Genomic DNA, 25,093 nt, shown 5'->3' with positions numbered 1-25,093 from the left:
ATTTTCACGGGCGTACAATATTGCCAACAGTATCATATTTGAGCAGGTCGCTTGTCACCTAAACACTACAGCTCACAGGTTGGTAAAATTTCACATAAATGCAGATAATACGCTTAAGTCTTATTTATATATAATTTTCACGGGCGTACAATATTGTCAACAGTATCATATTTGAGCAGGTCGCTTTTCACCTAAACACTACAGCTCACAGGTTGGCAAAATCTGACATGAAAACAGATAATACGCTTAAGTCTTATTTATATATAATTTTCACGGGCGTACAATATTGTCAACAGTATCATATTTGAGCAGGTCGCTTGTCACCTAAACACTACAGCTCACAGGTTGTCAAAATCTGACATGAAAGCAGATAATACGCTTAAGTCTTATTTATATATAATTTTCACGGGCGTACAATATTGTCAACAGTATCATATTTTAGCAGGTCGCTTGTCACCTAAACACTACAGCTCACAGTTTGGCAAAATCTGACATGAAAGCAGATAATACGCTTAAGTCTTATTTATATATAATTTTCACGGGCGTACAATATTGTCAACAGTATCATATTTGAGCAGGTCGCTTGTCACCTAAACACTACAGCTCACAGGTTGGCAAAATCTGACATGAAAGCAGATAATACGCTTAAGTCTTATTTATATATAATTTTCACGGGTGTACAATATTGTCAACAGTATCATAATTGAGCAGGTCGCTTGTCACCTAAACACTACAGCTCACAGGTTGGCAAAATCTGACATGAAAGCAGATAATACGCTTAAGTCTTATTTATATATAATTTTCACGGGCGTACAATATTGCCAACAGTATCATATTTGAGCAAGTCGCTTGTCACCTAAACACTACAGCTCACAGGTTGGTAAAATTTCACATAAATGCAGATAATACGCTTAAGTCTTATTTATATATAATTTTCACGGGCGTACAATATTGTCAACAGTATCATATTTGAGCAGGTCGCTTGTCACCTAAACACTACAGCTCACAGGTTGGCAAAATCTGACATGAAAGCAGATAATACGCTTAAGTCTTATTTATATATAATTTTCACGGGCGTACAATATTGCCAACAGTATCATATTTGAGCAGGTCGCTTGTCACCTAAACACTACAGCTCACAGGTTGGTAAAATTTCACATAAATGCAGATAATACGCTTAAGTCTTATTTATATATAATTTTCACGGGCGTACAATATTGTCAACAGTATCATATTTGAGCAGGTCGCTTGTCACCTAAACACTACAGCTCACAGGTTGGCAAAATGTGACATGAAAGCAGATAATACGCTTAAGTCTTATTTATATATAATTTTCACGGGCGTACAATATTGCCAACAGTATCATATTTGAGCAGGTCGCTTGTCACCTAAACACTACAGCTCACAGGTTGGTAAAATTTCACATAAATGCAGATAATACGCTTAAGTCTTATTTATATATAATTTTCACTATCGTACAATATTGTCAACAGTATCATATTTGAGCAGGTCGCTTGTCACCTAAACACTACAGCTCACAGGTTGGCAAAATCTGACATGAAAACAGATAATACGCTTAAGTCTTATTTATATATAATTTTCACGGGCGTACAATATTGTCAACAGTATCATATTTGAGCAGGTCGCTTGTCACCTAAACACTACAGCTCACAGGTTAGCAAAATCTGACATGAAAGCAGATAATACGCTTAAGTCTTATTTATATATAATTTTCACGGGCGTACAATATTGCCAACAATATCATATTTGAGCAGGTCGCTTGTCACCTAAACACTACAGCTCACAGGTTGGTAAAATTTCACATAAATGCAGATAATACGCTTAAGTCTTATTTATATATAATTTTCACGGGCGTACAATATTGTCAACAGTATCATATTTGAGCAGGTCGCTTGTCACCTAAACACTACAGCTCACAGGTTGGCAAAATCTGACATGAAAGCAGATAATACGCTTAAGTCTTATTTATATATAATTTTCACGGGCGTACAATATTGCCAACAGTATCATATTTGAGCAGGTCGCTTGTCACCTAAACACTACAGCTCACAGGTTGGTAAAATTTCACATAAATGCAGATAATACGCTTAAGTCTTATTTATATATAATTTTCACGGGCGTACAATATTGTCAACAGTATCATATTTGAGCAGGTCGCTTGTCACCTAAACACTACAGCTCACAGGTTGGCAAAATCTGACATGAAAGCAGATAATACCCTTAAGTCTTATTTATATATAATTTTCACGGGCGTACAATATTGCCAACAGTATCATATTTGAGCAGGTCGCTTGTCACCTAAACACTACAGCTCACAGGTTGGTAAAATTTCACATAAATGCAGATAATACGCTTAAGTCTTATTTATATATAATTTTCACGGGCGTACAATATTGTCAACAGTATCATATTTGAGCAGGTCGCTTGTCACCTAAACACTACAGCTCACAGGTTGGCAAAATCTGACATGAAAACAGATAATACGCTTAAGTCTTATTTATATATAATTTTCACGGGCGTACAATATTGTCAACAATATCATATTTGAGCAGGTCGCTTGTCACCTAAACACTACAGCTCACAGGTTGGCAAAATCTGACATGAAAGCAGATAATACGCTTAAGTCTTATTTATATATAATTTTCACGGGCGTACAATATTGTCAACAGTATCATATTTGAGCAGGTCGCTTGTCACCTAAACACTACAGCTCACAGGTTGGCAAAATCTGACATGAAAGCAGATAATACGCTTAAGTCTTATTTATATATAATTTTCACGGGCGTACAATATTGTCAACAGTATCATATTTGAGCAGGTCGCTTGTCACCTAAACACTACAGCTCACAGGTTGGCAAAATCTGACATGAAAGCAGATAATACGCTTAAGTCTTATTTATATATAATTTTCACGGGCGTACAATATTGCCAACAGTATCATATTTGAGCAGGTCGCTTGTCACCTAAACACTACAGCTCACAGGTTGGTAAAATTTCACATAAATGCAGATAATACGCTTAAGTCTTATTTATATATAATTTTCACGGGCGTACAATATTGTCAACAGTATCATATTTGAGCAGGTCGCTTGTCACCTAAACACTACAGCTCACAGGTTGGCAAAATCTGACATGAAAGCAGATAATACGCTTAAGTCTTATTTATATATAATTTTCACGGGCGTACAATATTGTCAACAGTATCATATTTGAGCAGGTCGCTTGTCACCTAAACACTACAGCTCACAGGTTGGCAAAATCTGACATGAAAGCAGATAATACGCTTAAGTCTTATTTATATATAATTTTCACGGGCGTACAATATTGCCAACAGTATCATATTTGAGCAGGTCGCTTGTCACCTAAACACTACAGCTCACAGGTTGGTAAAATTTCACATAAATGCAGATAATACGCTTAAGTCTTATTTATATATAATTTTCACGGGCGTACAATATTGTCAACAGTATCATATTTGAGCAGGTCGCTTGTCACCTAAACACTACAGCTCACAGGTTGGCAAAATCTGACATGAAAGCAGATAATACGCTTAAGTCTTATTTATATATAATTTTCACGGGCGTACAATATTGCCAACAGTATCATATTTGAGCAGGTCGCTTGTCACCTAAACACTACAGCTCACAGGTTGGTAAAATTTCACATAAATGCAGATAATACGCTTAAGTCTTATTTATATATAATTTTCACGGGCGTACAATATTGTCAACAGTATCATATTTGAGCAGGTCGCTTGTCACCTAAACACTACAGCTCACAGGTTGGCAAAATGTGACATGAAAACAGATAATACGCTTAAGTCTTATTTATATATAATTTTCACGGGCGTACAATATTGTCAACAATATCATATTTAAGCAGGTCGCTTGTCACCTAAACACTACAGCTCACAGGTTGGCAAAATCTGACATGAAAGCAGATAATACGCTTAAGTCTTATTTATATATAATTTTCACGGGCGTACAATATTGCCAACAATATCATATTTGAGCAGGTCGCTTGTCACCTAAACACTACAGCTCACAGGTTGGTAAAATTTCACATAAATGCAGATAATACGCTTAAGTCTTATTTATATATAATTTTCACGGGCGTACAATATTGTCAACAGTATCATATTTGAGCAGGTCGCTTGTCACCTAAACACTACAGCTCACAGGTTGGCAAAATCTGACATGAAAGCAGATAATACGCTTAAGTCTTATTTATATATAATTTTCACGGGCGTACAATATTGCCAACAGTATCATATTTGAGCAGGTCGCTTGTCACCTAAACACTACAGCTCGCAGGTTGGTAAAATTTCACATAAATGCAGATAATACGCTTAAGTCTTATTTATATATAATTTTCACGGGCGTACAATATTGTCAACAGTATCATATTTGAGCAGGTCGCTTGTCACCTAAACACTACAGCTCACAGGTTGGCAAAATCTGACATGAAAACAGATAATACGCTTAAGTCTTATTTATATATAATTTTCACGGGCGTACAATATTGTCAACAGTATCATATTTGAGCAGGTCGCTTGTCACCTAAACACTACAGCTCACAGGTTGGCAAAATCTGACATGAAAGCAGATAATACGCTTAAGTCTTATTTATATATAATTTTCACGGGCGTACAATATTGTCAACAGTATCATATTTGAGCAGGTCGCTTGTCACCTAAACTCTACAGCTCACAGGTTGGCAAAATCTGACATGAAAGCAGATAATACGCTTAAGTCTTATTTATATATAATTTTCACGGGCGTACAATATTGTCAACAGTATCATATTTGAGCAGGTCGCTTGTCACCTAAACACTACAGCTCACAGGTCGGCAAAATCTGACATGAAAGCAGATAATACGCTTAAGTCTTATTTATATATAATTTTCACGGGCGTACAATATTGCCAACAGTATCATATTTGAGCAGGTCGCTTGTCACCTAAACACTACAGCTCACAGGTTGGTAAAATTTCACATAAATGCAGATAATACGCTTAAGTCTTATTTATATATAATTTTCACGGGCGTACAATATTGTCAACAGTATCATATTTGAGCAGGTCGCTTGTCACCTAAACACTACAGCTCACAGGTTGGCAAAATCTGACATGAAAGAAGATAATACGCTTAAGTCTTATTTATATATAATTTTCACGGGCGTACAATATTGTCAACAGTATCATATTTGAGCAGGTCGCTTGTCACCTAAACACTACAGCTCACAGGTTGGCAAAATCTGACATGAAAGCAGATAATACGCTTAAGTCTTATTTATATATAATTTTCACGGGCGTACAATATTGTCAACAGTATCATATTTGAGCAGGTCGCTTGTCACCTAAACACTACAGCTCACAGGTTGGCAAAATCTGACATGAAAGCAGATAATACGCTTAAGTCTTATTTATATATAATTTTCACGGGCGTACAATATTGCCAACAGTATCATATTTGAGCAGGTCGCTTGTCACCTAAACACTACAGCTCACAGGTTGGTAAAATTTCACATAAATGCAGATAATACGCTTAAGTCTTATTTATATATAATTTTCACGGGCGTACAATATTGTCAACAGTATCATATTTGAGCAGGTCGCTTGTCACCTAAACACTACAGCTCACAGGTTGGCAAAATCTGACATGAAAGCAGATAATACGCTTAAGTCTTATTTATATATAATTTTCACGGGCGTACAATATTGCCAACAGTATCATATTTGAGCAGGTCGCTTGTCACCTAAACACTACAGCTCACAGGTTGGTAAAATTTCACATAAATGCAGATAATACGCTTAAGTCTTATTTATATATAATTTTCACGGGCGTACAATATTGTCAACAGTATCATATTTGAGCAGGTCGCTTGTCACCTAAACACTACAGCTCACAGGTTGGCAAAATCTGACATGAAAGCAGATAATACGCTTAAGTCTTATTTATATATAATTTTCACGGGCGTACAATATTGTCAACAGTATCATATTTGAGCAGGTCGCTTGTCACCTAAACACTACAGCTCACAGGTTGGCAAAATCTGACATGAAAGCAGATAATACGCTTAAGTCTTATTTATATATAATTTTCACGGGCGTACAATATTGCCAACAGTATCATATTTGAGCAGGTCGCTTGTCACCTAAACACTACAGCTCACAGGTTGGTAAAATTTCACATAAATGCAGATAATACGCTTAAGTCTTATTTATATATAATTTTCACGGGCGTACAATATTGTCAACAGTATCATATTTGAGCAGGTCGCTTGTCACCTAAACACTACAGCTCACAGGTTGGCAAAATCTGACATGAAAGCAGATAATACGCTTAAGTCTTATTTATATATAATTTTCACGGGCGTACAATATTGCCAACAGTATCATATTTGAGCAGGTCGCTTGTCACCTAAACACTACAGCTCACAGGTTGGTAAAATTTCACATAAATGCAGATAATACGCTTAATTCTTATTTATATATAATTTTCACGGGCTTACAATATTGTCAACAGTATCATATTTGAGCAGGTCGCTTGTCACCTAAACACTACAGCTCACAGGTTGGCAAAATCTGACATGAAAGCAGATAATACGCTTAAGTCTTATTTATATATAATTTTCACGGGCGTACAATATTGCCAACAGTATCATATTTGAGCAGGTCGCTTGTCACCTAAACACTACAGCTCACAGGTTGGTAAAATTTCACATAAATGCAGATAATACGCTTAAGTCTTATTTATATATAATTTTCACGGGCGTACAATATTGTCAACAGTATCATATTTGAGCAGGTCGCTTGTCACCTAAACACTACAGCTCACAGGTTGGCAAAATCTGACATGAAAGCAGATAATACGCTTAAGTCTTATTTATATATAATTTTCACGGGCGTACAATATTGCCAACAGTATCATATTTGAGCAGGTCGCTTGTCACATAAACACTACAGCTCACAGGTTGGTAAAATTTCACATAAATGCAGATAATACGCTTAAGTCTTATTTATATATAATTTTCACGGGCGTACAATATTGTCAACAGTATCATATTTGAGCAGGTCGCTTTTCACCTAAACACTACAGCTCACAGGTTGGCAAAATCTGACATGAAAACAGATAATACGCTTAAGTCTTATTTATATATAATTTTCACGGGCGTACAATATTGTCAACAGTATCATATTTGAGCAGGTCGCTTGTCACCTAAACACTACAGCTCACAGGTTGTCAAAATCTGACATGAAAGCAGATAATACGCTTAAGTCTTATTTATATATAATTTTCACGGGCGTACAATATTGTCAACAGTATCATATTTTAGCAGGTCGCTTGTCACCTAAACACTACAGCTCACAGGTTGGCAAAATCTGACATGAAAGCAGATAATACGCTTAAGTCTTATTTATATATAATTTTCACGGGCGTACAATATTGTCAACAGTATCATATTTGAGCAGGTCGCTTGTCACCTAAACACTACAGCTCACAGGTTGGCAAAATCTGACATGAAAGCAGATAATACGCTTAAGTCTTATTTATATATAATTTTCACGGGCGTACAATATTGTCAACAGTATCATATTTGAGCAGGTCGCTTGTCACCTAAACACTACAGCTCACAGGTTGGCAAAATCTGACATGAAAGCAGATAATACGCTTAAGTCTTATTTATATATAATTTTCACGGGCGTACAATATTGCCAACAGTATCATATTTGAGCAAGTCGCTTGTCACCTAAACACTACAGCTCACAGGTTGGTAAAATTTCACATAAATGCAGATAATACGCTTAAGTCTTATTTATATATAATTTTCACGGGCGTACAATATTGTCAACAGTATCATATTTGAGCAGGTCGCTTGTCACCTAAACACTACAGCTCACAGGTTGGCAAAATCTGACATGAAAGCAGATAATACGCTTAAGTCTTATTTATATATAATTTTCACGGGCGTACAATATTGCCAACAGTATCATATTTGAGCAGGTCGCTTGTCACCTAAACACTACAGCTCACAGGTTGGTAAAATTTCACATAAATGCAGATAATACGCTTAAGTCTTATTTATATATAATTTTCACGGGCGTACAATATTGTCAACATTATCATATTTGAGCAGGTCGCTTGTCACCTAAACACTACAGCTCACAGGTTGGCAAAATCTGACATGAAAACAGATAATACGCTTAAGTCTTATTTATATATAATTTTCACGGGCGTACAATATTGTCAACAGTATCATATTTGAGCAGGTCGCTTGTCACCTAAACACTACAGCTCACAGGTTGGCAAAATCTGACATGAAAGCAGATAATACGCTTAAGTCTTATTTATATATAATTTTCACGGGCGTACAATATTGCCAACAGTATCATATTTGAGCAGGTCGCTTGTCACCTAAACACTACAGCTCACAGGTTGGTAAAATTTCACATAAATGCAGATAATACGCTTAAGTCTTATTTATATATAATTTTCACGGGCGTACAATATTGTCAACAGTATCATATTTGAGCAGGTCGCTTGTCACCTAAACACTACAGCTCACAGGTTGGCAAAATCTGACATGAAAACAGATAATACGCTTAAGTCTTATTTATATATAATTTTCACGGGCGTACAATATTGTCAACAATATCATATTTGAGCAGGTCGCTTGTCACCTAAACACTACAGCTCACAGGTTGGCAAAATCTGACATGAAAGCAGATAATACGCTTAAGTCTTATTTATATATAATTTTCACGGGCGTACAATATTGTCAACAGTATCATATTTGAGCAGGTCGCTTGTCACCTAAACACTACAGCTCACAGGTTGTCAAAATCTGACATGAAAGCAGATAATACGCTTAAGTCTTATTTATATATAATTTTCACGGGCGTACAATATTGTCAACAGTATCATATTTGAGCAGGTCGCTTGTCACCTAAACACTACAGCTCACAGGTTGGCAAAATCTGACATGAAAGCAGATAATACGCTTAAGTCTTATTTATATATAATTTTCACGGGCGTACAATATTGCCAACAGTATCATATTTGAGCAGGTCGCTTGTCACCTAAACACTACAGCTCACAGGTTGGTAAAATTTCACATAAATGCAGATAATACGCTTAAGTCTTATTTATATATAATTTTCACGGGCGTACAATATTGTCAACAGTATCATATTTGAGCAGGTCGCTTGTCACCTAAACACTACAGCTCACAGGTTGGCAAAATCTGACATGAAAGCAGATAATACGCTTAAGTCTTATTTATATATAATTTTAACGGGCGTACAATATTGTCAACAGTATCATATTTGAGCAGGTCGCTTGTCACCTAAACACTACAGCTCACAGGTTGGCAAAATCTGACATGAAAGCAGATAATACGCTTAAGTCTTATTTATATATAATTTTCACGGGCGTACAATATTGCCAACAGTATCATATTTGAGCAGGTCGCTTGTCACCTAAACACTACAGCTCACAGGTTGGTAAAATTTCACATAAATGCAGATAATACGCTTAAGTCTTATTTATATATAATTTTCACGGGCGTACAATATTGTCAACAGTATCATATTTGAGCAGGTCGCTTGTCACCTAAACACTACAGCTCACAGGTTGGCAAAATCTGACATGAAAGCAGATAATACGCTTAAGTCTTATTTATATATAATTTTCACGGGCGTACAATATTGCCAACAGTATCATATTTGAGCAGGTCGCTTGTCACCTAAACACTACAGCTCACAGGTTGGTAAAATTTCACATAAATGCAGATAATACGCTTAAGTCTTATTTATATATAATTTTCACGGGCGTACAATATTGTCAACAGTATCATATTTGAGCAGGTCGCTTGTCACCTAAACACTACAGCTCACAGGTTGGCAAAATGTGACATGAAAACAGATAATACGCTTAAGTCTTATTTATATATAATTTTCACGGGCGTACAATATTGTCAACAATATCATATTTGAGCAGGTCGCTTGTCACCTAAACACTACAGCTCACAGGTTGGCAAAATCTGACATGAAAGCAGATAATACGCTTAAGTCTTATTTATATATAATTTTCACGGGCGTACAATATTGCCAACAATATCATATTTGAGCAGGTCGCTTGTCACCTAAACACTACAGCTCACAGGTTGGTAAAATTTCACATAAATGCAGATAATACGCTTAAGTCTTATTTATATATAATTTTCACGGGCGTACAATATTGTCAAAAGTATCATATTTGAGCATATCGCTTGTCACCTAAACACTACAGCTCACAGGTTGGCAAAATCTGACATGAAAGCAGATAATACGCTTAAGTCTTATTTATATATAATTTTCACGGGCGTACAATATTGCCAACAGTATCATATTTGAGCAGGTCGCTTGTCACCTAAACACTACAGCTCACAGGTTGGTAAAATTTCACATAAATGCAGATAATACGCTTAAGTCTTATTTATATATAATTTTCACGGGCGTACAATATTGTCAAGAGTATCATATTTGAGCAGGTCGCTTGTCACCTAAACACTACAGCTCACAGGTTGGCAAAATCTGACATGAAAGCAGATAATACGCTTAAGTCTTATTTATATATAATTTTCACGGGCGTACAATATTGCCAACAGTATCATATTTGAGCAGGTCGCTTGTCACCTAAACACTACAGCTCACAGGTTGGTAAAATTTCACATAAATGCAGATAATACGCTTAAGTCTTATTTATATATAATTTTCACGGGCGTACAATATTGTCAACAGTATCATATTTGAGCAGGTCGCTTGTCACCTAAACACTACAGCTCACAGGTTGGCAAAATCTGACATGAAAACAGATAATACGCTTAAGTCTTATTTATATATAATTTTCACGGGCGTACAATATTGTCAACAGTATCATATTTGAGCAGGTCGCTTGTCACCTAAACACTACAGCTCACAGGTTGGCAAAATCTGACATGAAAGCAGATAATACGCTTAAGTCTTATTTATATATAATTTTCACGGGCGTACAATATTGTCAACAGTATCATACTTGAGCAGGTCGCTTGTCACCTAAACTCTACAGCTCACAGGTTGGCAAAATCTGACATGAAAGCAGATAATACGCTTAAGTCTTATTTATATATAATTTTCACGGGCGTACAATATTGTCAACAGTATCATATTTGAGCAGGTCGCTTGTCACCTAAACACTACAGCTCACAGGTTGGCAAAATCTGACATGAAAGCAGATAATACGCTTAAGTCTTATTTATATATAATTTTCACGGGCGTACAATATTGTCAACAGTATCATATTTGAGCAGGTCGCTTGTCACCTAAACACTACAGCTCACAGGTTGGCAAAATCTGACATGAAAGCAGATAATACGCTTAAGTCTTATTTATATATAATTTTCACGGGCGTACAATATTGTCAACAGTATCATATTTGAGCAGGTCGCTTGTCACCTAAACACTACAGCTCACAGGTTGGCAAAATCTGACATGAAAGCAGATAATACGCTTAAGTCTTATTTATATATAATTTTCACGGGCGTACAATATTGTCAACAGTATCATATTTGAGCAGGTCGCTTGTCACCTAAACACTACAGCTCACAGGTCGGCAAAATCTGACATGAAAGCAGATAATACGCTTAAGTCTTATTTATATATAATTTTCACGGGCGTACAATATTGCCAACAGTATCATATTTGAGCAGGTCGCTTGTCACCTAAACACTACAGCTCACAGGTTGGTAAAATTTCACATAAATGCAGATAATACGCTTAAGTCTTATTTATATATAATTTTCACGGGCGTACAATATTGTCAACAGTATCATATTTGAGCAGGTCGCTTGTCACCTAAACACTACAGCTCACAGGTTGGCAAAATCTGACATGAAAGAAGATAATACGCTTAAGTCTTATTTATATATAATTTTCACGGGCGTACAATATTGTCAACAGTATCATATTTGAGCAGGTCGCTTGTCACCTAAACACTACAGCTCACAGGTTGGCAAAATCTGACATGAAAGCAGATAATACGCTTAAGTCTTATTTATATATAATTTTCACGGGCGTACAATATTGTCAACAGTATCATATTTGAGCAGGTCGCTTGTCACCTAAACACTACAGCTCACAGGTTGGCAAAATCTGACATGAAAGCAGATAATACGCTTAAGTCTTATTTATATATAATTTTCACGGGCGTACAATATTGCCAACAGTATCATATTTGAGCAGGTCGCTTGTCACCTAAACACTACAGCTCACAGGTTGGTAAAATTTCACATAAATGCAGATAATACGCTTAAGTCTTATTTATATATAATTTTCACGGGCGTACAATATTGTCAACAGTATAATATTTGAGCAGGTCGCTTGTCACCTAAACACTACAGCTCACAGGTTGGCAAAATCTGACATGAAAGCAGATAATACGCTTAAGTCTTATTTATATATAATTTTCACGGGCGTACAATATTGCCAACAGTATCATATTTGAGCAGGTCGCTTGTCACCTAAACACTACAGCTCACAGGTTGGTAAAATTTCACATAAATGCAGATAATACGCTTAAGTCTTATTTATATATAATTTTCACGGGCGTACAATATTGTCAACAGTATCATATTTGAGCAGGTCGCTTGTCACCTAAACACTACAGCTCACAGGTTGGCAAAATCTGACATGAAAGCAGATAATACGCTTAAGTCTTATTTATATATAATTTTCACGGGCGTACAATATTGTCAACAGTATCATATTTGAGCAGGTCGCTTGTCACCTAAACACTACAGATCACAGGTTGGCAAAATCTGACATGAAAGCAGATAATACGCTTAAGTCTTATTTATATATAATTTTCACGGGCGTACAATATTGCCAACAGTATCATATTTGAGCAGGTCGCTTGTCACCTAAACACTACAGCTCACAGGTTGGTAAAATTTCACATAAATGCAGATAATACGCTTAAGTCTTATTTATATATAATTTTCACGGGCGTACAATATTGTCAACAGTATCATATTTGAGCAGGTCGCTTGTCACCTAAACACTACAGCTCACAGGTTGGCAAAATCTGACATGAAAGCAGATAATACGCTTAAGTCTTATTTATATATAATTTTCACGGGCGTACAATATTGCCAACAGTATCATATTTGAGCAGGTCGCTTGTCACCTAAACACTACAGCTCACAGGTTGGTAAAATTTCACATAAATGCAGATAATACGCTTAATTCTTATTTATATATAATTTTCACGGGCGTACAATATTGTCAACAGTATCATATTTGAGCAGGTCGCTTGTCACCTAAACACTACAGCTCACAGGTTGGCAAAATCTGACATGAAAACAGATAATACGCTTAAGTCTTATTTATATATAATTTTCACGGGCGTACAATATTGTCAACAGTATCATATTTGAGCAGGTCGCTTGTCACCTAAACACTACAGCTCACAGGTTAGCAAAATCTGACATGAAAGCAGATAATACGCTTAAGTCTTATTTATATATAATTTTCACGGGCGTACAATATTGCCAACAATATCATATTTGAGCAGGTCGCTTGTCACCTAAACACTACAGCTCACAGGTTGGTAAAATTTCACATAAATGCAGATAATACGCTTAAGTCTTATTTATATATAATTTTCACGGGCGTACAATATTGTCAACAGTATCATATTTGAGCAGGTCGCTTGTCACCTGAACACTACAGCTCACAGGTTGGCAAAATCTGACATGAAAGCAGATAATACGCTTAAGTCTTATTTATATATAATTTTCACGGGCGTACAATATTGCCAACAGTATCATATTTGAGCAGGTCGCTTGTCACCTAAACACTACAGCTCACAGGTTGGTAAAATTTCACATAAATGCAGATAATACGCTTAAGTCTTATTTATATATAATTTTCACGGGCGTACAATATTGTCAACAGTATCATATTTGAGCAGGTCGCTTGTCACCTAAACACTACAGCTCACAGGTTGGCAAAATCTGACATGAAAGCAGATAATACGCTTAAGTCTTATTTATATATAATTTTCACGGGCGTACAATATTGCCAACAGTATCATATTTGAGCAGGTCGCTTGTCACCTAAACACTACAGCTCACAGGTTGGTAAAATTTCACATAAATGCAGATAATACGCTTAAGTCTTATTTATATATAATTTTCACGGGCGTACAATATTGTCAACAGTATCATATTTGAGCAGGTCGCTTTTCACCTAAACACTACAGCTCACAGGTTGGCAAAATCTGACATGAAAACAGATAATACGCTTAAGTCTTATTTATATATAATTTTCACGGGCGTACAATATTGTCAACAGTATCATATTTGAGCAGGTCGCTTGTCACCTAAACACTACAGCTCACAGGTTGTCAAAATCTGACATGAAAGCAGATAATACGCTTAAGTCTTATTTATATATAATTTTCACGGGCGTACAATATTGTCAACAGTATCATATTTTAGCAGGTCGCTTGTCACCTAAACACTACAGCTCACAGGTTGGCAAAATCTGACATGAAAGCAGATAATACGCTTAAGTCTTATTTATATATAATTTTCACGGGCGTACAATATTGTCAACAGTATCATATTTGAGCAGGTCGCTTGTCACCTAAACACTACAGCTCACAGGTTGGCAAAATCTGACATGAAAGCAGATAATACGCTTAAGTCTTATTTATATATAATTTTCACGGGCGTACAATATTGTCAACAGTATCATATTTGAGCAGGTCGCTTGTCACCTAAACACTACAGCTCACAGGTTGGCAAAATCTGACATGAAAGCAGATAATACGCTTAAGTCTTATTTATATATAATTTTCACGGGCGTACAATATTGCCAACAGTATCATATTTGAGCAAGTCGCTTGTCACCTAAACACTACAGCTCACAGGTTGGTAAAATTTCACATAAATGCAGATAATACGCTTAAGTCTTATTTATATATAATTTTCACGGGCGTACAATATTGTCAACAGTATCATATTTGAGCAGGTCGCTTGTCACCTAAACACTACAGCTCACAGGTTGGCAAAATCTGACATGAAAGCAGATAATACGCTTAAGTCTTATTTATATATAATTTTCACGGGCGTACAATATTGCCAACAGTATCATATTTGAGCAGGTCGCTTGTCACCTAAACACTACAGCTCACAGGTTGGTAAAATTTCACATAAATGCAGATAATACGCTTAAGTCTTATTTATATATAATTTTCACGGGCGTACAATATTGTCAACAGTATCATATTTGAGCAGGTCGCTTGTCACCTAAACACTACAGCTCACAGGTTGGCAAAATCTGACATGAAAACAGATAATACGCTTAAGTCTTATTTATATATAATTTTCACGGGCGTACAATATTGTCAACAGTATCATATTTGAGCAGGTCGCTTGTCACCTAAACACTACAGCTCACAGGTTGGCAAAATCTGACATGAAAGCAGATAATACGCTTAAGTCTTATTTATATATAATTTTCACGGGCGTACAATATTGCCAACAGTATCATATTTGAGCAGGTCGCTTGTCACCTAAACACTACAGCTCACAGGTTGGTAAAATTTCACATAAATGCAGATAATACGCTTAAGTCTTATTTATATATAATTTTCACGGGCGTACAATATTGTCAACAGTATCATATTTGAGCAGGTCGCTTGTCACCTAAACACTACAGCTCACAGGTTGGCAAAATCTGACATGAAAACAGATAATACGCTTAAGTCTTATTTATATATAATTTTCACGGGCGTACAATATTGTCAACAGTATCATATTTGAGCAGGTCGCTTGTCACCTAAACACTACAGCTCACAGGTTAGCAAAATCTGACATGAAAGCAGATAATACGCTTAAGTCTTATTTATATATAATTTTCACGGGCGTACAATATTGCCAACAATATCATATTTGAGCAGGTCGCTTGTCACCTAAACACTACAGCTCACAGGTTGGTAAAATTTCACATAAATGCAGATAATACGCTTAAGTCTTATTTATATATAATTTTCACGGGCGTACAATATTGTCAACAGTATCATATTTGAGCAGGTCGCTTGTCACCTGAACACTACAGCTCACAGGTTGGCAAAATCTGACATGAAAGCAGATAATACGCTTAAGTCTTATTTATATATAATTTTCACGGGCGTACAATATTGCCAACAGTATCATATTTGAGCAGGTCGCTTGTCACCTAAACACTACAGCTCACAGGTTGGTAAAATTTCACATAAATGCAGATAATACGCTTAAGTCTTATTTATATATAATTTTCACGGGCGTACAATATTGTCAACAGTATCATATTTGAGCAGGTCGCTTGTCACCTAAACACTACAGCTCACAGGTTGGCAAAATCTGACATGAAAGCAGATAATACGCTTAAGTCTTATTTATATATAATTTTCACGGGCGTACAGTAGTAATGCACCCCTTTTGAAGTCGATAAATCAATTGATTGGAAAAGATCGATCAAAGATCAATTGATGACGTAGCAGTTTTTTTTTGGGATGACGTCATAAAAGGGGCGGGGCTTATTTTGTAAGGATGATTTTGATTGGTTGTGACGTCATAAATGGGCGGGGCTTATTTTGTAAGGAGTGTTTTGATTGGTTGAAGGAATTCGGGTTTTTCCCGCGGGAGTTTCCGGCGTCTGAAAACAGATGGCGTTGATGAGTCAGAAAGTCTGGGGTGGGGAGGAGGAAAAGTACGCGGTGACGGTTGGTTTTCTCGGAATTGGAGTACGTGTTTTCGGGGTCTGAAAACAGATGGCGTTGATGAGTCACGGGTTTTTCCAGTGACGGTTGGTCGGTAGTTTCCGGTGTCTGAAAACAGATGGCGTTGATGAGTCAGAAAGTCTGGGGTGGGGAGGAGGAAAAGTAGGCGACGCGGTAACGGTTGGTTTTCTCGGAATTGGAGTACGTGTTTTCGGGGTCTGAAAACAGATGGCGTTGATGAGTCACGGGTTTTTCCAGTGACGGTTGGTCGGTAGTTTCCGGTGTCTGAAAACAGATGGCGTTGATGAGTCAGAAAGTCTGGGGTGGGGAGGAGGAAAAGTAGGCGACGCGGTGACGGTTGGTTTTCTCGGAATTGGAGTACGTGTTTTCGGGGTCTGAAAACAGATGGCGTTGATGAGTCAGAAATTCTCGGAATTTGGGTGTTTCCGTTGTTTGAAAATAGATGGCGTTCATGAGTCATTGTTGGGAGGAGGTGTTTTTCTCGGGCGACCGTTGATGAGTTTGAAATTCCTGAAATTGGGTGTGGTCTGAAAAACATGTCCTAGCATGTTTTAGGTTTAACCTTCCAGGGCGACTGTTTGAAGTATGTTTAACGGAAATCGTGACGTAGAAAAAAGAAGGTATAAATAGAAGGGATACAGGATAATAGTATCATGTGAGGATGGATGTGTGCGGTACAAGACTGTCTGATAATGGTGTGAATTTCTACGAGGTTAGCTACGAGGAGTTCTGGGAACTTGTTCGATCTTGCGGCGACCTGGACAACGATCCAACGGCCCTGCATCGGGTGCTGAGTTATTTCCCGTTTATGTATGTAGCGATACCTGAAGCTCCCTGGTGTGGATGTTACCTGTTCAACGGATTAGGAAAAGGAGTCCATCATCACTGCGAGACGTTGAAGGAGATAGAAGAGAGGAAAAGAAGAGCGGACGAGAGAACAGGATTTCCAGGTCACGGGTGTATGTGCGAACTACGTCGCAGGAAGGAAGAGGACAAGATCGGTGAAGCTTTGAAGCAGAGAGTGAAAGAGTGGCTTTCATTGCTGGCAGACAGAAATTCCTTGTGGTGTTCTGGCTGTGATCGTCCTTTGTTACGTAAATTAGAAGGACATCCCTGTTTCCCTGTGGTTCCTGCAGAAGGTTTCGGCGTCCGCAGACGTCTGTTCCCCGACGATCTTCAGGTTGTTCCTTTATCACCGATACCTGGGACGCCGTCACCTACAGTATCCGATTACTTTACCTTTTATGACGTATGAGAGTGTTTACTCACCACGTCTGCTGGACTCACGCCGAGCCGTATGTTATCAATTACGTATCAGTGAATTCTAGATACAGAACATACAGAAAGTGGCCTATAGGATTACGTCAGACTCCGGAAGAATTAGTGACTGCAGGATTTTACTATTCAGGCTTTAGCGACAGAGTATTATGTTTTCATTGTTCGTACGGACTTAGCGATTGGACATCCAAAGATTGTCCGATTCTAGGACATTACATGTTGATACCCCAGTGTCCTTTTATACAGAGTGTTGCGGCGTTACATCGTAACTCCAAGTGCTGCAAGTATTGCGACAGTATAGAGACTCCTGAGAAATCGTCCGATAAACCTAGTGTGGATTCTGCGTGCAAAATATGTTTTCAGAATCCTAGCAGTGTTGTAATTCTCCCGTGTCGACATTTTGTTTCCTGCGGATCCTGTGCTTCCCAATTGGACAAGTGCGCCGTATGCCGGGGTAGCATTGAAGATACGTTGACAGTTTTCACCTGAAGCCCAAAATGGATGTCTGTTTTTTGGACGTTCAAGGTCTTCGAGGAGCAGGAGGAGAATTTGTGTGGAAAGAAGTCGGAATTTTAAAATTTCCTTTTGACAATGCATTTGACTGTTTAGTGAAATCTCCATATGGTTTACGCTTTTTGAGTGAAAAGTATCACCGAGTGAATTACTGGCTCCGTGCCAACAAACACGGTCTCAACTGGGGAGATGGATGGCTGCCGTATGAGAAATTAGGAGATCTGTTATATGTCGTGCTTGTGAATCAAACAGTGTACGTCAAAGGTACGGAGAAAGTGAAATGGTTTGAAAAATTACTTGGAGGAAAAGGTATGGGTAAAATATCCGTACGTAACATCGAAGAACTTGAATGTCCAAAATTGAATAGTGTGAAAAACACTTGAGGAAGATGCAAAGAACATAGCAAATGTAAAAATGTAAAAAAAACCTGTGCAGTTGAAAATGCCTGGAAGATGTACAGTTTCTATTGTAATAAGTACAAGAAATAAAAGAGTTTTTTAAAATATACAAATGTTTTATTTACAATCGATAATATGGATATAGGTTTACAATACATAGAATAACACAAATGTTGTATTTACAATTCAATATGAAAGGTTTACAATACCTGAAGGGTTATATTACAATACATAAAATAACAAAAACACAGAAAGAACAATGGTAACAGAACTTATTTACAATGTCAATGTCTGTCCATGATTGTTCTCAAGATATATTTCAATCATCAGTTCGTTGTACCAAAGAATATAAAAATAGTTCACTAAATTGGGCACTTCTTTTTTTTCTGAAACCATATTGTTCTTTATACAATATACAAAAGCCTCCATTTCGGGTTGCAATTTATGATAACGTTCGTTCTTTAATTTCTGCAGAGGCCAAAAAAGGTTACACAAAAATAAGTGTAGTTCAGAGGCTGTGAAAATAAAAGCATCGGATGAATGATGCTGATACATCGAGATACAACGTTTCCCGAAAAAATTTACACCACTGACGGTGATATTTCCCGTAACCAAGTAATTGAATCGACGACCTGTTTCGACGTAATTCAGTAAGTCAGATTTCAAAGCCCACAGTTCTCTAATCTGCTTAGAATCGATGCGTACGGGTGATCTCCCCTGTTGCGAAAACTCCCACACCAAATTGAAAGGGGATCGCTTTTCGAATCCTATTGCTACGAACTTGTTTTTTTCCTTGTTCAGAAAATATGTGTTAGCAAGATAGAGATCTAAACATGCCTCTACGTTGTGTAGTCCAGGACATTCGATTGTATCTGGGGAAAAGCCGATCTCCCTACGTCGTTTCATGAAATCACAGTCTGTAGTCACATCTATTCCCTCGTCCATCGGTTCGTTCTTGATAGGGACAGTTTCGATTTTGAGGGGTTGCACACGTTTGCGAGTTTTACGTTTGGAAGCACCATCCTGATGGGTCATGCGTTTCACTAGTTTGTCGTGTTTTTCCATTGTCGAATCCCTAGCTGGCTCCATGATGTTTTCACTGGAGCTGTCTCGACGGCACTGAGAGAAAGATGCAGCAGCACACATTTATATAGCTTTTTGCATAACACGACACCGGATCGCGTGGATAGAGCAACACGATTGATCCCCTCTCGGGCACTTGCAATGGGGTAAACATTTGAAGATCTGACGAAAACGGTGTAGGATATATCCATCTTTACTGACACCGGGCGGAAATGCTTGAATGAAATCCTTGGTCGTAACATGGCGTGCTTTGTAATAAGCATACACGCAACAGTAATGTCCGCACGTCGTGGCCAACACCCCCTGTAAGGGAATGTTGTTGTAAGTCCAGACCGAGGAATGACGGTTCAGGAAAGTTACGAATTCTGGATAGAAAGGATGAAATCCGTATGAATCGAAATATTCAGCCATATTGTTTTTGCCAAAATAGAAGGCCACCCAGTGTGTACCCTGGAAGTTGGAAGTGTCAGTGTTTGCGATTATCAAGGCAGGGGTAGGAAACGTCCGAGGTAAAAGATCTCTCGAGTAAACACCGTAGAAAATGTTCTTGGTGGAACAGTTTCGAGATAGAATCTCCTTGATCTGCGACGTGTTCATGCTGCCTATGTTTTCGAAAACGTAAAATGAGAGTACAGCGTTCTGTTATTTCTATACTCTCAAGATGATATTCTTCTAATATTTGGGGGGACGGTTGCGTGTCAACAGGTTTGGCAGACAGTACTTCCAAAGAATCACTATTATAAATATCATCACAGGTTATCAGTTCGATGAGTTTTCCCATCTCACGTTACATATGTTTTCATATGTTTATAATAATATTTCTGTCTTTGGTCATTTCTACGCTCCCAGGGCTGCTGTCAAGTAGTTCGGGAAACGATTGTATGTTCACAGGTTTTGAAGTTGTCACTTTCGAAGAAACACTACTATGTTTAATAGTACGGGTTATCACTTTGGTAGGTTTTTCCATCACAGGTAGTATAATGTCTACATCAGAACTGTCTCGATAACACTGCGAGCCAGAAACACGAGCACACATATTTATAGACAAGTCGGTCTCACTGATGGAGGATAACACCTCTGTCTTTTGTTATATCTACTGCACATTCGAATTCAGCATACAGAAGGCATGTTATATTTTCCGACAGCTGGGGAGAAAATTGCATCTCGGCACCGATGATACCTTGTTCCTGGAGACTGGTGTGCGTGTCGTTTCCTGAAGAGTCAGGCGTTATGTCGAAAATCAGGAAAAAGGATCCGTTCTCGAACATTTTCCTAGTGATCTGGTGTCCGTAATTGGCGTGGTGAATGCCTGTACCGGAAAATAGAGTTTGATAGGCACGTGTTATCAATCCGCCGTTCCCTCCTGTGGTGACCCGCAAGGGTTCGTAAGGTACGAGTTCTCCATTTTTCACAAGATGGAAAGAAGATAGATTGAAACTTCTAAAGTCGAACGGATTTTTCTTACTGTCTCCGAGAAAGCTGGCGGTGGATACCATAGCAAAAAGAACAACATTCGGAAAAGGACCTTGAAAAGCATTATCGATCGAAATCTGCTGCGTTCCGGCAACGTAAGAATAAGCTTTGATGACGCTTCTGGTGAACGGATAATGGGCTGGAGCGTAAGAGAGTGCTCTGTCTATGGCCAAACTGGTGGTAGGAGTAGGAATGATGTGATTTATTTCGAGAACAGCCTTTAAAATTTTTATTCTGGTGGTTGGTGAAGTCTGATCTCCCCAGATGTAAAAAGCATCACGTGACCTGGCTAGATCGATACGTACTTCAACGCCGTTGACCAGGTATTTAGGTTGGTGGAAAAAATCTATGTGCAGTTTTCCCATAAGTTCGACTACGGCAGACACTTCCGTAGGATTTCCGGTTGTCGGAACGTGCTGGAAAAAGTCTTTTCTGGCGGTAAAACCTTTATTGTCGGCGGTGATTTGATCTTGATGTCCAGGTGTGTCCAAGTACCACAAGGCATTTGTGAGATGCGTGTTCGCAGCATCGCTGCCGTAATTGATTTCTGCTTCGAAGATTGATTTATATGCGTAATTGTTATCGGCAACTGTTACAGCGATACCGTTGAGAGCCACTGTAACTTGTGAAAAAAGTGAATGGAGAGGATAATTTACGACCCCGCAGTTTTTTATGAGGGCGTTGGAAGGTTCGGAAGCACTCATGGGAGACCCATCTTGATTGACCATCTGCGTTAGCAGACGGAGATAGGCAGATGAAAGATCTAGAAAATCTGTTCCTGCCGGCGGAACGGCAAATTGAAGTATGTTCTGATTATCGATGGAAGTGATAGGCTTGTAGGCGACCGTGTAAGTTTTTTCGACATTTTGCTGAATAGGTTTTTTGCTGAAAAGATCGAACTGTGAGATCATGCAAGTGTTACTCTCCATCATTATCCAAAAATATCTTTTCCTGCCGCCTTCCGTTTAATTTTCCTTTTGCGTGTTGTCCTAGATTTTGGGGATGTTTTTCTCCGCTTTTTGGATGCGCTTTTTTTACGGATCGTAGATGTTCTAATACGGGTGGCTGAACGTTTTAACATCGACTGAGCAATTTTTGTTGCAGGTTTTGTTCTTATACCGGAACCTACCAGAGAGTCGATTTTCCGTTGTGCTTTACTTTGAAGATTTTGACCCGCTTCACGTACACGTTGACGAACGATAGTTCTCGGAGTTTGCTGGCTTGTTGCAATGTCGGTGACAATGTTAGCGCCTGTTTTCAAAGCTTCTTTTCCGATCGCTTTTGCACCACTCCAGAGTAGAGGTTTCACCATTCTAAAGAGTCCTGCGAAGAGAGACCCTAATCCTCTCCCTTTTTGAATTCTAGTTGAACGATAGATGGGTCCAATTCCCCCACGGATCTGATTACTGTAATATTCGGTCTTCGAATTCATGGTGATTCATCAGCTTTTCGACATAGACTGAGCAAAATGATTCCTTACTGTTTTTTAAAAGGACTTTGCTTTCCTACGAAAATGTAAAACAGCTATTGTAGGTACGGAGCCGTTTCTCAAAGGCAGAAAATATCCTTTTCTATCGTACATCGCAATTTCTATTGTTTCGAAAGAACCTTTATCCAGAGAAACGTAATGAATCGGATTAAATGTATGATGGGCTACGGGTACTGTGCAAGATGATTCTGTTTCCGAATACTGTTTTCGGGCAAGACGTAAAAGACGTAGCATTTCTCCTCCGACCAATTGCTGTTTCACGAGATCGGAATAAATGAATATGTAGGGGCTTCTATCCACGACGTTATTGGATACTACGTGCGTAGAATAAATAGATTTCAATACGTCATATCGAAATTTAGCGTAGTCATCAGTTTCGTCTATGGGTGTAACAGTATTTGTTGGAACATCTTCCGATTCAGGATCGGGAACCCCTATCACGGACAGATGTTTGTTCACAGCCTCTTTAAAGAAAAATCTGAGATGAGTAGGAACAACGGCGTTAGCAGGGTTTGTTTTCAGGAACTGAATGAACTCCTCTATTGTATATGTTGCTGCAGGAAAATAAAATGGCTGCTCGTTAATATAGAGTGTATTATCCGTAGAAACAGAAGATCCCGATGCGTCCCATTGCGCTTCCAACAGAAAATGCCAGAATTGCTTAAGAACGTTTCTCCGTATTTCCAGGTCGTTGGGGAGGGATTCTTCGATGGTAGAGATCAGGTCCTCAGCACTTGCATACGTCCGAACAGGAAAGGTTACCGTTCCGTAATCTGTTTCCAAAACATTGTCGTATAGAGTTGAATAATGCAGTTCTGCTAATCCGACTTCCCACAATTCTGGAGACAGATCGATCCGTTTTGCAAGTTTTACGTTGAAATGGGTCAGCGTGTTGTTCGGAAAATAATTCTCCGATGCAGATGACGGAAGGTAAACATAGAAATTATCGTCCATTCTCGTCGAACACAAAGAATTCACTGGATCGTGGTGACGATATATTTTGATATAAATATGTTTTGGAAATTATTTTTCTGATAACTGTTTTACGGAAGATGCCTTGATCCACGAATCGAAACTAGGTGGATATCCGAGCCAGCGAACCAGGTATTCCAAATTTTTACCTTTTCCCCGGCTGTTCAAAATCTTATCAATTTTATACTCTTCCTCAGGATCCGAATAAACTTTTTGCAGTTCATGTTTGTAAAATGTACCTTTTACAGGTTCTTCATTTAAATCGTCTAATATGTATACAGGTACAGGTGATCGCTGAACAAGGGAGTGGATTTTGAAAAGTTCTCGTGACCACGATTGTTCGTATCCCTTCTCGAAATGTCCTTTGACGACGGAAATTCGTACGATATCACCAACATTCAGATCTGAAGATGGCTGTGAAATATGTTTGTCAGCTTTGTTGAGACGTTCACATCTCGTTCACATCTCGAGGAGCCATTCCTATGGAACTGTGGATAGTTGTATTGTAACCTTCGAGAAGTTGCGGTAAAATGTCTACGTAACGTCTTGTTTGTTTCGACGTGAAATATTTCCACATTCGTTCTTTCAATGTTCTGTTGAAACGTTCCACTACACTTGCTTTCACAGGATAATTTGAAGCGATCGAAAAATTTACATCTTCATTTTTTAAGAACTTCTGGAATGTAGAATTCGTGAATTCCGTTCCTTGGTCGGTCTGTAGTGTGACGGGTTTTCGTCTGCTTCGTCCGAAAATAGTTTTGAAAGCTTCGGTTACCGAATTGCTTGTTTTATTTTTTAGCGGTAATGCAAAGGCATATTTTGAGAATACATCGATCACTGTCAGAAGATATCTGTATCCATCGTTATGTTTTTGTATCGAAGTCATGTCGTTGAGATCAGCTTCCCAAAGCATGTCTATGTTCCACACATTGTAATGATTCCGGAGGAACCTTTTTCTCGCAGGTTTGTGGAGAGTGTACGTTTCCTGGTGCATCAGCCATTTTTTCACCGTATTGCGGGATATATTTTTATCCCGTACCGCGTTCCATAAACGATCTA

The sequence above is a fragment of the Lepisma saccharinum genome, chromosome 18, assembly GCF_977018435.1.
Source record: "Lepisma saccharinum chromosome 18, izLepSacc3.1, whole genome shotgun sequence".
Taxonomy (NCBI): domain Eukaryota; kingdom Metazoa; phylum Arthropoda; class Insecta; order Zygentoma; family Lepismatidae; genus Lepisma; species Lepisma saccharinum.
This window is presented reverse-complemented; position numbering follows the sequence as displayed.